Below are 16,233 nucleotides of genomic sequence, written 5' to 3' on the forward strand. Positions count from 1 at the left end.
ACTGACTGGCAGCAGCTTATCCAAGGTTGCAGGCAGGGGCGGAGCCTCCATTGTGCAACTGGGTTCAAAGAAGTCAGGCCGCCAATAAAAGGTGTCATCGAAGCCCATGGGGGGCATGGCTTGGGTTCCGGAGGAGCCCAGAGCGAACTCCCTTGCCCTATGCCCGGGCTGCAAAGAGCCCGAGCGAACATTCCTTTTGTTATTTCAGGCAGTGCTGGCTGCTCGATAGGATGTTTTCCCTTCTCTCCCTCTCTGGAGGGAAAGGAGAAAACGGCCTATAAGGCAGCTGGTGCTGCCTGAAATGACAAGCTGAAAGCTTGCTTGACAGTCCAGGCCACGCCCCCTTTGCTTGTGACATCATGCGCAAAGGGGGTGTGGCCTAGACTGCCGAGAGCCCGAGCAAGCTCTCAGTATGTCATTTCAGAAAGAGAAAAATGCCCTATCAGGCAGCCAGCACTGCCTGAAATAAGAAACGGAGAGTACGCTCAGGCTCTCAGCAGTCCGGGTGTGGGAGGGGGGAGTTTGCTCTGGGCTTCTCTGGGGCCTGCGCCACGCCCCTGTGCATGTGACATCATGCACATGGAGCGTGACGAGGGGGCTGCCGAGCAGGGCCAGACCCAGGCCACCGTTCGGCTGGCTCTGCCACTGGTTGCAGGCAGGAGTCTCTCGCAATGAATATTTATGAATAGGACAAATATTTATATACCATTTTTCAACAGAAGTCCTCCAAGTGGTTTACATAGATATGAATAAATAAAGATGGATCCCAGTCCTCAGAGGGCTGACAGTCTAAAAAAGAAGCAGAAGATAGACCCCCAGCAACAGCCACCGGAGGGATGCTGTGCTGGGGATGGATAGGGCCAGTTGTTCTCCTTCTGCTAAATAAAGAGGACCACCACTTTAAAAAGTTGTTTCTTTGCTCAGCTAAGCAGGGGACTCTCAGCCCTATCTTGGAGATCCCAGGGGAAGGAATCTGGAACCTTTTGCATGCAAGCATGAAGATGCTTTTCCCAGAGCCGCCCTCATCCCGGAGAGAAATACCTTACAGTGCTCACACATAGTCTCCCATTCAAATGCAAACCAGGGTGGGCCCTGCTTAGCAAAGGAGAGAATTCATACTTGCTACCCCAAGACCACTGCCTAGAGATTTCTATATTAGGTGGTATAGAAAGTCAATAAATAAATAGATGAGACCAGCCCTCCTTACCAGCCCTGGGTTCTTCCTTGGCCCAAGTCACAATGAGCGAGCCCTCCATTAGGAATTCTACCCACTCCTTCACGGCCAAGAGCAGGGTCTCCATAACTTCCGCCCTCCAGCTGTTACCGGACTACAACTCCCATCAACCCTAGCCACAGCTGCCAAGAGTCAGGGATTATGGGAATTGCCCAGCAACAGGTGGAGGGCTAAAGTTGTACAGCCCAGCCCAAGAGAAAGAGACAGATGGAGAGGTGCCTCGGGACTCTGGTTTCCCAGTGGCTCTCTTCCCAATGTTCAGATTTTATGCTTTAATTAAGTCCCTGGATGTGCAAATAAAAGACACTGGATCCCCCCAAATAAGAGATCATTTTACCTGGTGGTGTGACCCAAAGAAGCCTGCATTCAGCACACACCCTTCAGCTTCCCTGCCCGCCCCACCCAAGAAAGGGATTCTCTTCTCTGTTGAGAATAAAGGAAATGAAGGGGAAAAAATAACATCTCTTTTATGGCTTTGTATGCCTGGTGAAAAGGAAGGAGCCCACAGCCTTAATGAGGGTATCAGCTGGTCCATTTCTTGGACCAGACAAAAGGGCTTGTTTTCAGAAAATAAGTTTATGAGGCTTATTTTGTTTTTTTAAAAAATCTTTTCTTTTCCATAATAAAAGCCCTGCTGGATCAGGCCAAGGCCTCACGCCGTGACCAACGAGGCACCCTTAGGAAGCATACCTGTGGGGGAGAGAGAGAACTGTCTCCTCTCTTGGTTCTCCCTACCACCTGGTGTTCAGGGGTATGCCCACTCTGATGCCGATGCAAAAATATAGCTACAAAACAGTGGCCGCCGGTAAAAGCACTGCTGGAATGGCAGTTTGGAGCGAGATACCTTTAAGAGTAAATTAAAAGGTGCTTACCTGCCACAGCACTGCACCTGAAAGTCCTTCTGACCAGCGTCACTCCACCCAACACCCGGCCATCATCAGAGCACCTCTGCTATTCACCTGGCTTCCGTGCATGCAACACCATGCTGACCACACAAATGGCTTCTACGAGGCCAGGTGAGTGGCAGAGGTGCTCTGCTGCTGGTGAGAGGGTTTTCAGGTGTGGCACTGTGGCAGGTAAGCACCTTCTAATTTACTTTTAAAGGTGACTCCCGCCTTCCCCCCCTCCCTTGCTGGCAACATCCTTACCAGCCGCCACTGCTACGAAGCCATTAGCCACTGATAGCCCTGTTTTCCGTGTATTTGTCTGTTCCCCTTTTTAACCATCTAGATCGGCGGCCATCGCCACATCCAGTAGCAGTGAGTTCCACGGTTTAACTACACATCGTGTCAAGAAGTACTTCCTGGTCCCGAATCGCCCAGCATTTAGCTTCAACAGGTGACCCCAGGTTCAAATACCAAGGGATGGAGAGAGAAACTTCTCTCTATCAACTGTTTTCTCTGCCACCCATATCAGAAATTACATTTCCTAAGTCATGGGAAAGTGCTTTAAAATGGACTATTTCCAACATCGGGGGGTGGGGGTGGGCATTACTGGATTGCTGAAAGCCCGCAGAGCATGGTAGGGCACTTTATTTTCCCCTTTTAAACCTTTCCCCCCATTTGGGGGGGGCAATTTTCAGGCCTCCAGGAACCTAACCCCCACAGTCCCAATGACTCAGTATTTGCGGTTTCTGTATTCACAGCAATTGTGGAGAAGGGAACCCCCCGGGAATACTGAGGTTCTTCTATGAGGTTGAGGTTCTCCCAACCCCCTCCATATGATTACTCATGGCTGAAAGCTGGACTCTGTTTTCTTGTATCCATTTGCTCTGCATGCTGTTCAGTTTTTAAAAGCCAAGAAGGTACTTGTTCTTTAGGTTAAAGATATGCTGAGAAAACAGCTGTCCTACAATCTGTTAACCACCGTTCAAGATGGAGGCTCACTGGCACGTGAAATGAGCCAATGCACACAGTGCCTTTGTGTCCCTTTGCGGGCATTTTCAAAGAGTGCCCCACCCCCAGCACTCAGAGATTTAATCGCCAGAGTCCCTTAAAAAGGCAGCTGAATGCTGAAGACAGACTGACCAGGCTAGCAATTCACGTCGGCAAAGGTTAAATAAGGCACCCGCAACGTCTTCTCCAAAAGCAAGAATACAGCCCAAATTCAGACAGTGATTCACCATGAAAATAGGATTAATAAAATAATGACAGTTGGAGTGTACAGGTGTGAGGTCACATTATGGAAAAGCACCTTCATAGGAGCATAGGAAGATGCCTTACACCATCAGACCATTGGTTTATCTAGTTCAGCACTGACTTCACTGACTGGCAGCAGCTCTCCAAGGTTTCAGGCAGGAGTCTCTCCCAGCTCTACCAGGAGATGCTGCCAGGGGCTGAACCTGGGACCTGCTACATGCAGATGCTCTTCCACTGAGCTGCAGCCCCATCCCTCAAGGGGAATATCTTATGGCACTCACATATAGTCTCCCATCCAAATGCAAACCAAGGTGTATCCTGCTTAGCAAAGGGGACAATTCGTGCTCACTCCCACGAGATCAGCTCCCCTCCCCATTCTTCAATATGCCTGGGGCTTCATCTCCACAGCGCTCCCAGATCAAGGGGAGTGCTTGATCACACTCCTGAATTGTGACTACCACTAAACAAAAGGTCTCTCGTTCACATCCTCAGCACACCAAGGAAGGGATCAAGGCCGTCTTGCACACGGACTCATAGTGGCATTTGAAACAGGGAGAGGAAGGATACCAAAGAGAGGAAGTTATCCTATTAACCCAAAGCTCCATGGCTCAGAGGAGCAGGCATAATCCACAGTCGTGCCAGATGGCCTTGCCCACTGCTTCAACAGTTTGATCTTCCAAAACATTGCATGCACTTTAAGAAGAAACCTGACATATACAGGGTTTGTTTGTTTTTTAAAAAAGAAAGCATGTATACAGATACACACCTGCATCAGAACACACAACACACACAAGGCCAACTTCACTCATTTCCATCATTCAGAGTTGAAAACAAATACTCTCATACATAGGAAGCTGCCTTCTACCGAGTCAAACCATTGGTCCATCTAGCTCACTATTGTCTACCCAGACTGGCAGCAGTTTCTACAAGTTTACAGGCAGGAATCTCTCTCTCAGCCCTATCTTGGAGATGCTGCCAGGGAAGGAACTTGGAACCTTCTGCTCTTCCCAGAGCAGCTCAACCCCGAGGGGAATATCTTGCAGTGCTCACACATCAAGTCTCCCATTCATATGCAACCAAGGCAGACCCTGCTTAGCTAGGGGGACAAGTCCTGCTTGCTAACACAAGACCAGCTCTCCTCTCCTCTGGATATGCCAGGGAGGGAACTTGCAACCTTCTGCATGCAAGCATGCAAATGCTCTTCCCAGAGCAGCCCAAGAATATCTTCCAGTGCTCACACATGTCTCCCATTCAAATTTAAACAGGCCGGATCCGCTTAGCAAAAGGGGATAATTCAGGCTTGCTACCACAAGACCAGCTCTCCATCCTATGTACCTCTTGCCACTGCCAGGGCACGCCTTTGCTTTTAAAAACAGGATGCATGCACGCACACAGACATTCCTATGCAGTCATGCCAGCTCTTTGTTTACAGCTGGCATCCTATTGACTTTGGCCACGATTCCCTGCAGCACTCCGCTCCGTTAGCTCTTGAATTGTATGCACACGTACCCTTCATGGCAGAGTAGGCTATTAATTATCTGGACCAGAGTGCAGATTTAGCCCATAAAACAACTCCAGGAGCCGATCCCAACAAGCAAACTGGAGGGGTTTGCCAAGAAGTGCGTGTGCACGAACGAGCACACGGCAAAGCATGGCACATTTGGGTCGCCCCACACAACACTGACTTCTCCTCAGCTGGCAGACAGGAGCCATTCCGCCCTAAGTATATAGCCATCTTGAGACTCCCTAGTTACAGCCTGGCTCACACGGGGCCATTTTCAGCATCTGATCGGAGCCTGCCCCAGAGGTTCATTGAAGACAAGCAGCACGGCGAGGGCAGGGAGACAGATGTGCCAGATGTTCCGACAGCGTGTTCTGAACGGAGCCAGAAGTCCCTTTACGAGCCCTCCGATTTCCACTGGCACCGTTCTGAATGGCGAGGCAAAGCGAATGCCATTCCTGCCCAGACAGGTGTCTTGAAAATGCTTCAAAGGCACAATGACAAGATGCACTTAGGACCAAGCGAGGCCAGCAGAGGCACTCTTACTCCTGGACCTCCGGGTAAGTAGTCCAGGGTCTCCAGGCCCAAGTCCAGGGCCTCCAAACCCCCTGGGGGCCTCCAAATCCTTTTTAGTCTGCCCCAGGTGGTGTGGTCACGTTATATATGTATTAAAAATACTGGGAGAGGGGCTCCAAAGCCCTTTAGGTCCAGGCTCCAAAATTACCATGGTGCACCTCTGAAGGCCAGCCCTATGGTTTGGGGAACCCTAGGTAAAACACGACTTTGTCTCCCCCCCCCAATTCAGTTAACAGTCTCTAACATACAGAATATAATTTTAAGTGAATGTGTGACGGGCAAAGTCATAGGAACAACCCAGCTGGATCAGGCCCAAGGCCTATCTAGCAGAGCTCCTTCTAACAGGGATTCCCTGATGATGTTGACTACAACTCCCAGAATCCCCAGCTGCAATGGCTTTTGCTTGGGGGTTACGGGAGTTGTAGTCAACAATGCCTGTGAATCCTTGTTAGAGGGAACACTGCTATCCAGTCCAGCATCCTGCTTCACACAGTGGCCCACCAGATGCCTCTGGGAAGCCCATAAGCAAGAGGCGAAGGCATGCCTTCTCTCTTGTTGTTGCTCCCTTGCAACTGGTATTCAGAGGCATCCTGCCTCTGAGGCTGGAGGTGGCCCACAGACACCAGACTAGTAGCCACTGAGAGACCTGTCCTCCATGAATTTGTCTAAGCCCCTTTTTAAAATTTGCCCCTTTACTGCCACATCTTGCGGCAGAGAATTCCATAGATTACCTATGTGCTATGTGAAAAAGTACTTCCTTTTGTCAGTCCTACATTTCCCAACCTTTCATTTCATGGGATGACCCCTGGTTCTAGTGTTGTGAGAGAAAGAGTATGACACTACCATGTCATATAGGTAGCTGAGGCAGGGAGTGGCGAGGAAGGAGAGTATACCTTTTTAAAGCCATAAAACGGACACTGCGGCTCCATGCCTATGCCCAGCCATGTAAGGCAGCAGCAGTGGTTGCAGATTTTAAAAAGCAATGTCTGCGCACACACACACCCCCATTGGTGCCCAAGTTCAGGGGGTCCCAACTGGCAGCACTCCAGATGTTGCTAAACTACAACTCCAACCATCACCAAGTAAAACTTGCTCTGGATATAATTGGGCCATTTGATAACCAACCTGTAAAACAAAGATTTGTTATAGTGATGGTGGATTACTATTCCAGGTGGCCAGAAGATCACCAAACAAGGTGATCCAGTCCACGGATGCAGTTTTTGTGAGAGAAGGCCTCCCTAAAGGACTGGTGACTGACAATGGGCCACAGTTTACCTCATTTGAGATGGAGCAATACTTGCATAACCATGGGATAAAACAAGACTATTTCTTTGCACCGTCCTGGAGGGAATGGCTTACTGGGAAAAATGAACAGATTAGTGAGAGAAAGTTTACAACTGGAGCTTTCCCAGAAACAAGGTTTACTGCGAATTTGAATTTGCCCAAAAACACCGATGCAAAAAGTGGATTTTTTTTTTTTACCCCAGCCATAAATTGGGCTAGGCTCTAATTTGCAAGGAAAAACCTGAATCATGCGTGAAGTGCTCCCCAATATCTCACATAGGCTTCAGTGCGAATCCAGCTGATGTGCAAATGCACACCCTACCCTCCGAGCTAAAAGCCCCGTCTGGAAATGCTCCTGGCTACTATGTAACAACCACCCTGGAAAGAGGAAATCCATGAAGCTCTATTTGCTTACCAAACTACTCCACATTTTACTACAGGAAAACCACCAAATGCTGACACAAAGCTACCACCAAATTTACCCAATAACAACAACTGATAGGGCTTTCCATGCCATCTCACCCTGAGGCGGCCGAGATTTGTGATCAGGTAAGGGAGAGAGAAGCAACAAAAATATAAATTGTATATGGATCGGAAATGGGATGCAAAAAAGCGAATGTTTCAGGTGGGGGACTTTGTTTGAGTCCAGCTACCTTATAAAGTGAGAAAGGGGTGTTCCCAATATGCTGGACCAAAACAATCAAAATCTGAGGAGATTCTGTCATATTGGATGATGGGAAGAAATTGAACAGTTTGAGACTTTCCAGCATGCATACTCTGAGAAAAGGGAGTCTGATCTCAAGAGAGGAACTGGCGAGGAATTTGATCTTGACTTCAGTTTTGAGCTCACAGAGGAGGTTGATGAAAGAGATGGACAATCCTCTGTCCCAGAAAAAAAAAATCACTAATCTGTGCCAGAGAGCCCATGAATTAGAAGAAGTGTGTGCGACTGGAGACCACGTAAAAGACTTCAAGACTGTGTCACTGAATTTTAAATTAATTCTATTCTGGTTGTTATAAGGGGGAGGGATGTGTTGTATTCTATCTAGCAATATTTCATGTTTTGTTGTTGAGACGTTTGTCCCAGTGGGGATCCTGTAGAGAGTGGGGGGTGGAGTCAGAAAGGAAAAGAGAGTAAGAGTGTGCATGGACCATTTCAATGGTGAACCTGTCTACTGCAAACTGGGCCGGTTTGAGTTGTTCGATCGTGAACCGCTTAAAGTCGGTTCATCGACCTGACTGTCCTGGCTGATGAGTTCAACCGAACTGGTTCGCGGACTCACAATTCAGTCCAAATTGAGACTGAACTGCTCCAACCAGTCCTAAAAGGGAGGAGAAGGAGTAATTGGAGTTGTTTCTGAATAAACTCTTAGTTAAATCTACATAAGATTACTTTGTGTTTATGAGGGAAGCAGCTATAAAACAGCAGGGCTGCACAACTTTAGCTGTTGTTGTTTAGCATCCCCAGCCACAGGGTCCAACAGTCAGGGATGGGAGCTGGAATCCAATATCTTCAAGAAGGCCGACACCGTGCAGCCCTGCACGAACACCAACCATCAATGGAATGCTGGGACGGCAGTGTGGAAAAATCAGAGTCAACTCTCTGGTTCTGCCACTGACAACGCTAGTACTTCTCTCTCCAGTGCTGAGTTCTGGCCCTGGAAACTGGTTTCAAAGCCAATCCATGTGGAGTTGTCAGATCAAGCCCTGTGTGAGATGTGCCTACAGCAGTGCCAAGAACCCTCTTCTCTCTCAATACCATCCTACTTACTGGAAGAGAAAAACCATCAGGGCCAGCAGAAGTTGCAGATTCATCTGTCCTCCTCCCTACCTTCTGACAATGATTAAAAAAACTTCCACATGCTTCCACATTCCATGCAATTTCCATACCACAGGACAGCAGCTGATGGGGAGCAGCTGCAGTCGGGGAGGAGTTGGGGTTCATAAACTGGGAGCATCTGGTTGGCCAGGATAATGGACCAGTTGGAAGTTTGTGGAGGCATCGCAACAACTGGGCAGTGGCATCATGATACAGCACCACAGCTGGCTGGCTTTTCTTTCCCAATCATAGCAGCTGTGGTGGTTACTGAGGTTACGGAGGCCAGTAGTGGGCAGGGACTCATGTTCCCTAGGCCCCCCAGATGTTTTTGGACTACAGCCCCCATAATCCCTAGCCACAGTGACCAACAGCCAGGGATTATAGGAATTGTAGGCCAACATCTGGCCTACAACATTTATTATTTCTCTATAGAAATCAATCAATCAAACAAACAAACAAACATCTGCAGGAGGGCCAAAGGTGAGAAGGCCTGCTCTAAGGAGTCTGCACATGCATGCACAGAGGCACTCTTACCCCCGAACTTCCAGGCTGAAATCCAGGGCCTTCACACCCCCTGGGAGCCCCCAAATCCTCTTTAGTCTGTCTCAGGTGATATGGTCACCACGCTGGTGGCTGGGCAGCTCTTTAAAGACAGAGTGGGGAGTGGGGGGAGAAGTATGTGGGATGGAAATATGTTAAATTGTGTGTTGAAATGTTTCTGCTACTGCATATTTGCATAAATATACCGTTTTTATATGCTTACATTATTGGGAGTACAGCTGCTGTTTGTGCCCTCGAGAACCCATGTCTTAAAAATACTGCATGTGCCATGGTGTGTGTGTGTGTGTGTGTATGTATGTATGTATGTATAGGGGGATGATGCTTAACTTGCAGCAGGGGAGTGGGGGACCCTCCAAAGGCCTTTAAAAGCCTTTAGGCCCAGGCTCCAAAATTACCTAGGTGCACCTCTGTGCAAGCAGCCACCTAATGGCACAGCAGGGAAATGACTTGACTAGCAAGCCAGAGGTTGCCGGTTCGAATCTCTGCTGGTATGTTTCCCAGACAATGGGAATCACCTATATCGGGCAGCAGTGATCTAGGAAGGTGCTGAAAGGCATCAACTCATACTGCGCGGGAAGAGGCAATGGGAAACCCCAAAGACAACCACAGGGTGTCCACAGGGGTTGACACCAACTCGACGGCACACTTTACTTACCAGCATGCACATACAGGTTTTTAAAATTCCACTCAGGTTGAATCAGAAAGGTCCCACACACACACCAGGGAATAGGCCCAGAAAGGGCTGAAACCACACACACACACACACACACACACACACACACACACACACAGCCTTGATGCTGCCGCCCAGAACAAAACTCATTCTGCACACAGCTGGAAAAAGAGAGTGAGAACCCTGGCAAGGACCCACAGTGGAGGGGGGGGATCTGTAAATGGCAGAGACTGTAAATGGCGGGGCCTGCTGCAGCTTTTCCAATAGCCCCCTTCCCTGGCAGGGCACCCAGCCGCCTATGTTCTTCACATGCAGCTGTGCCCCGGATCCACCCCATAACTTTGGTCTCCTCTAGGGATGTGCAAAAACCACCTGGACTGGTTCGGTTCGAGTTTGAACTGAACTCGAACCGCACTGAGAGGGTTTGGTTTTGGCCCCCTTCAAACCCCCCCCCCCATTCAGTTCGGTGAGGTTTCAACAAACATTTTAAAAAATGCTTTGTTAACTTACCCCCCTCCAGGGGGCTTCTCTGAGGTGGGGGGGGTTTCCACAGAGGTCCCCCCTCCCCCCAGTGGTCTTCCTTCTATTAGAAATTGCCTGGTTTGGGTGGCTTCAGCCCTTTCTGGGCCTATTCCCTGGTGCTGCAGCCATTTTGGAGTCTGCCACGCCTGCGCAGTGGGACCCTGCATGGCCGGGTCAGGGCCGAAGATGCCCTAATTGGGCTGGTGGGGAGAGGGGGGAACTCCGTGGACCCTTCCCCCTCCATCTTGGAGAAGCCTCCTGGAGGGGGTAAGTTTTTTTCAAAAAAAGAAATGTTCATTGAACCCCCAAACTGGGGTGTATGTGTTTGGTTTGGGTTAGAGCCGAACCGGGGATGGTTCGGCTCAATCCCGAACCTTCGAACCGTACCAGTTCAATGTTGAGCCAGTTTGGATTTGAGCCGGTTCGCACGCCCCTAGTCTCCTCAAGCAGGGCTGCTCGTACCTTCTCCGTGTATTTACCTGAATCCAAAACTAGGTTTTTTCCAAGTTCTTTGATAGAAATCAGAGTGTCTTAAATTCAGAGTCCTCTTCCATTCAGGTAAATACAGGCCATACTGTATAACCTCTATTTTTTTTTTAAGGGGACTTAAATTCAGATACATCTTCTATTCAGGTAAATATGGTATATTTCCTCCCCCCCCCCATCAGCATACCCCAAGCTGCTAGTTTCTTGGATGAACTTATTCTCCCTTTTCTACTGCTAAATAAAAAACATCCACTTTGACTTTGCAACTATGTCCAATGGGATCTTTCTTCGCTGGGTAGAGAGCAGCTACAAGGGCCTCCAATCCAGACTGAAACCATGATGGGGGCAAAATATTAAATCCCCCCCCCTTCCACACATCAGGCTCCTCCTAGAGCTGGTCTTGTGGTAGCAAGCATGAATTGTCCTCTTTGCTAAGCAGTGCCCCCCCGGTTTGCATTTGAATGGGAGACTACATGTGAGCACTGTAAAATATTTCCCCCTTAGGGGATAGGGCCACTCTGGGAAGAACACCTGCATGCTTGCATGCAGAAGGTTTCAAGTTCGCTCCCTGGCAGCATCATCAGGATAGGGCTGAGAGAGACTCCTGCCTGCAACCTTGGAGAAGCCACTGCCAGTCTGGGTAGACAATCCTGAGCTAGATGGAACAAGGGTCTGACTCGGTAGAAGGCAGCTCCCTATGTTCCCTATGAAGGTCCCTCACAGATAATATTTCCCAAATAAACAAACCTATTAGCCCTTAAGTAAAGTTGTGCCATCGAGTCAGTGTCGACTCCTGGTGCCCACAGAGCCCTGTGGTTGTCTTTGGTAGAATGCAGGAGGGGTTGACCATGGCCTCCTCCTGTGCAGTATAAGATGATGCCTTTCAGCATCTTCCTATATCGCTGCTGCCCAATATAGGTGTTTCCCATAGTCTGGGAAACATACCAGCGGGGATTTGAACCAGCAACCCCTGATAACTTGGCAAAGAGGCACCTTTTAACGTGATGATTTTAATGTGGTGGTTCTCTTTATTGAGCAGGGGGAGAGTAACTGGCCCTATCCACCCCCAGCACAGGACCGCCAGTGACTGTTGCTGGTGTCTGTCTTACGTTTCTTTTTAGATTGTGAGCCCATCGGGGACAGGGTTCCATTTATTTATTTATTATTTCTCTGTGTAAACTGCCCTGAACCATTTTTGGAAAGGTGGTATAGAAATCGAATGAATGAATGAACCTCTTGCTCCCTAGGCAAGTTACTTCCCCACTGCACAGTTATGTGGCTGGCCAGTCATTACAGTAGGCTTAATATAATGTATTGTTTGGCTCCCAGAACACATTAAGTCATACCAATTGTAGAATCACTCTCCACTCCAGCATTATTATTGTTTCTAAAGTACCTAATTTTCTGCAAGGTGATGTAGAGCTTCAAAAGCAAAACTAGTTCCTTAGCAATGGCTTACGTTCAAAAAGTCCAGGCATATAGGCACAGTGGGGAAATGCTTGACTAACAAGCAGAAGGTTGCCGGTTCGAATCCCTGCTGGTATGTTTCCCAGGCTATGGGAAACACCTATATCGGGCAGCAGCGATCTAGGAAGATGCTGAAAGGCATCATCCCATACTGCACAGGAGATGGCAATGGGAAACCTCTCCTATATTCTACCAGAGAAAACCACAGGGATCTGTGGGTGCAAGGAGCGGAAAACAACTTGACAGCACACTTTACTTTTACCATATGTTTTGCCGTTCAGTGTCCAACCCTTGTCTAAGAGCAACCTCAGCCTCATACAGGTGAATTAAGCAGGTAATGTTTGTTGACAAGGAGGCAAGTGGTGAGAAAAGCTTCCCCTGCTAAAGGCCATGTGGCTGATGTTAAAGGCAAAGAAGCCTGACCATGAAAGGAAGTCATAACCTGTCCCTCTGGGTTACCCACAACCCCAAACATCCCCTAACAAGGAGATTGTTACTCAGAGCAAGCCAGAGCTCTCTTAAAATGTGCAATCAGACACAAAAGGTGCTATTCCATGTATGTGTGTAGTACAACTCCAAAAAACATTTGTACATTTTAAGAATTCAAGTCATGCAAAAATGATTGCTGAGGAGTAAAGTGAGTAGTCCAGGCTTTAACTGCAGACCCTGATGTTGCTAGTAAACTCATTACCACAAAGCAACGTCCCAAGCTAAACTGTAGAAGACCATCCTTAGGAATGCCTAAGCAAATTTATTTCCTTTATCAGTGTCCAGACCTTTGGAGAGGTGCAGAAGCAAAGGGTCTCTAAACATCAGCAGAGCTCATTTCTAATCACCAAAAGGCACAGGTGAGTGGTCACAGTGTGCTGTATGCAAGCACACAGCAATCACATACCCCTCTTCAGCTGTTTCTGTATCGACACACTGACCAATGACCGTAATAAAGTCCATCTATCTACCAGTGTCACCTTAAGTGGTGCAACAGGGAAATGCTTGACTAACAAGCAGAAGGTTGCCAGTTCGAATCCCCGCTTGTACTATATCGGGCAGCAGCGATATAGGAAGAGGCTGAAAAGCATCATTTCATACTGTGCAGGAGGAGGCAATGGTAAACCCCTCCTGTATTCTACCAAAGAAAACCACATGGCCCTGTGGTCTCCAGGAGTCGACATCGACTTGATGGCACACTTCACCTTTATCTACCTCTGTGCAGTTCCAAGTTTCCTTTTTAAAAAGCCCGAGTGCAAGAGACATGGTGTTGCCAAGCGCTTCCCTTTACCAGTCATGCTCTTGTACTTCTCAGGGCTGTGTGCCAGGAAGAAATCCAACAGGGAAAGCTTTCCGTGTCAAACGGCTGCCTGCTTCAGCCACTGACAGGATGCAAACCCTGCCAGGAAGACACAGTTGGCAGTCATCGTAGGATAAGAGAGGTGGAAAACGGCCAAGCAAGTACAGACAGACAAACAATAGCATTCCTGGAAGGAGTGCCCTTTTCTTCCAAAGCCTGCAAAAAGCAGGCGTCTGAAAGCCAGGAAAGAGAACCAGAAGCTCCCAGCACTTGTACACAAATCTCAGCCACGGGTTGGCTTTCCTTTCCCACCCTGGCCTGACTGTAGCACCGGAGTGCTGCACAATCACATTTTCACAAAGCCATCCCACCAGAGAGGATTCAGAGAGGTTTCAGACCTCCGCTTCACTCTCTCCTTCCCCGGCACACAGGCTCTCTTCTGCCAACTGCCCAAGTTCGCAAACAATAGTATTTGGCACACTTCTATGTTGCCAAGAGACCTGGAAGCCCGCCCTTAAGGTTCACTCACTGCAGACAGGAGAGGGGCCCAATTGAATATGAAGGTGCCCTGTAGGGTAAGAAGCCTTCCAACATTTCGGAGCACATGGGGGGCCAGAGGACCTATATGGCCGGCTTGCTACAGAGAGAGACTAGTGTTATGAAGTATTAAAGGAATCTTTGGACTAGGTGTGCAAACCAAAAGGCACAAAGCTGCTCTGTGATTTCTCAGGTGACAGTGTCACCAGTATTAACAGCACTGCTATACTTATTATGAAGTAGACAGCCCCAAGAAATGCTCTTCGCACACTGACTTTTTTGCAGTTTAATCTGGAAATTATCCAAGAGCAGGCCTTAAAAGCTTGCTGAGAAGCACTCTTCCCCCACCCCACACACAATCCTCCCCCCCCCAAAAAAAGAACCTTGAGAAAGGTGGTTGCCAAAGGCCATTTCCGGAGTGATCAGCATCTCTTGCTACCTCGCCAGTCTACAGCAGAGACTGGAGAGGCAGCCAGGGGTAGTGGTTAGAGAGCTGGCGTTAGAGAGACCTGGGTTCAAATCTCCACTCAGCTAAGAACCTCCCTGGGTGACCTTGGGCCAGTCAGGCTCCCAGATGGGGCTGCTGTGAGGACACCCCCCCCCCGAGGAGCAGTCCCAGGAGAGGAGGATCCAGGGGGCTATGCTAGGTTTTAAAAACGCAACATTGACAATGATGTGAACTGTGTAATCAACACACTGCTCCGTACTACTCCCTGGGATATCTCCACCAGACTTCCCCGCCTGCTCCATACTCCCTGGAGCATTTTTAAAAGATGCAACCCATGGAGAGGGGTGGGGGGGCGAGGAGAGTGCTTTTGAGCATGCACTAAGCGCCTGAGTTGCCCCAGCCAGCGCCTTGAAGCACGCAAGCCAGGCTCCCCAAGGCTTTCTTCAGCCCGGGCCAGCAGCAGGAAGAGCTGCCAGCTCCCCACCCACCGACATCCCAGCTGGGAAGGAGGCTGCCGAGACGCGCCCTCATCGCCCAGCAACCCGGCGCAGCCTCCCCTCCGGGGACTCACCCGCCGCAGCCGCCACCTGTCCCGCATCCCGTCCTCGGGAACGTGTGAAGGGCAGTCCCAGGAACATGTGAAGGGCTCGGCTTCCCGCTGCTGCTGCTGGGGCGCGCGTCTGAGCGGCTCCGGAGCTGGGGGGAGGGGGAGGAGGAGGCGGTGGTGGCGGTGGCGGCCCCCCTCCGCTGGCTGCGCCTGGCTCCGGGGAGCTGGGCTGGGTCTGGCGGGGCTTGCGAGCGTCCCCGCTGCCTTCTCTGCCCCCCAGCTGCGCCGATCACTGGGGCGGCTGCTTCTCCTCGGAAAGCAGCGGGAGTGGCGGCGGCGCAGGGCGTCTGGGCGGAGGAGCGCGCATCCTCTCCTTCTCCAGCGGCGACCCGGCCTCTCCCCCCGCGCTGGCCGTCGAGGGGGCTCGCCTGCTGCTGCTGCTGCCGCCGCCGCCGCCCCGCGATCCGGCAGCACCTAAGCCAGAGCTGCCGCGCCAGCCGCCCCTTCCAGCCTCGCCCGCCCGCCACGAGCAGCAGCAGCAGCAGCAGCAGCAACCCGCTCCCTCCTCCTCTTGCTGGACTCTGGCTTTTGCTGGCGGTTCGGGTCCCCCTCTCGGCTGCTCAGGCAGGCACAGCCTCCTTGCCGGTGGCGGATGACATCAGCCGGAGAGGCTGCCTCGTCGCCTGGTGGGGCTCGCTCCGCTCCCCGGTGGGGGACGAGGAGGCGAGCGGTGGGGAGAGAGGATGCTGCGTGCCGCTGCTACCTTCGCCGCCGCTCCTTCTCCTGTTCTCGCCGTCCCACTCTGGCAGCGTCCAAGCCCGGCGGCCCCGAGAACCCCAAAAAATGGGGAGGGGGCGGCGGCGGCGGGCACAGTAGAGGGGAAAGTGCATTTCTAGGTGGACTAGCTGGGTGCCACCTATTAGGGTCCTGAAACAGAAATGGGCGCAGAGTCACGGGGGGGGGCACTCTCCCTCCGCCGCCTCCCCCGGAGCTCTGGGTGGGCGAGCTGGGTCCCACCTACTCGAGCTCTGAAACTGACGTGGGTGCAGAGCCACTTTTGGGGGAGGGTGCTTCCCCCCCCCCAGCTGCCCCTGGGGAAAAATGAGTGGGGGGAGACAGAGAGCGGGGGAAAGGGCATTTCTGGGTGGGCGA

At 50.5% G+C, this 16,233-nt stretch overlaps 1 protein-coding gene across 1 annotated transcript in view; it reads right to left on the minus strand.

Annotated features, from left to right (window-relative positions):
• Positions 1-15,994, minus strand: part of LINGO1 (leucine rich repeat and Ig domain containing 1) — an 827,164-nt gene extending 811,170 nt beyond the window's left edge. Inside the window, exon 1 of the mRNA XM_053272886.1 lies at positions 15,106-15,994. The gene's annotated coding sequence lies outside the window, so the exon portion shown is untranslated. The remainder of the gene's footprint in view (positions 1-15,105) is intronic.
• Between the last annotated feature and the right edge of the window lie 239 nt (positions 15,995-16,233).

This window comes from Hemicordylus capensis, chromosome 10, assembly GCF_027244095.1.
Source record: "Hemicordylus capensis ecotype Gifberg chromosome 10, rHemCap1.1.pri, whole genome shotgun sequence".
Taxonomy (NCBI): domain Eukaryota; kingdom Metazoa; phylum Chordata; class Lepidosauria; order Squamata; family Cordylidae; genus Hemicordylus; species Hemicordylus capensis.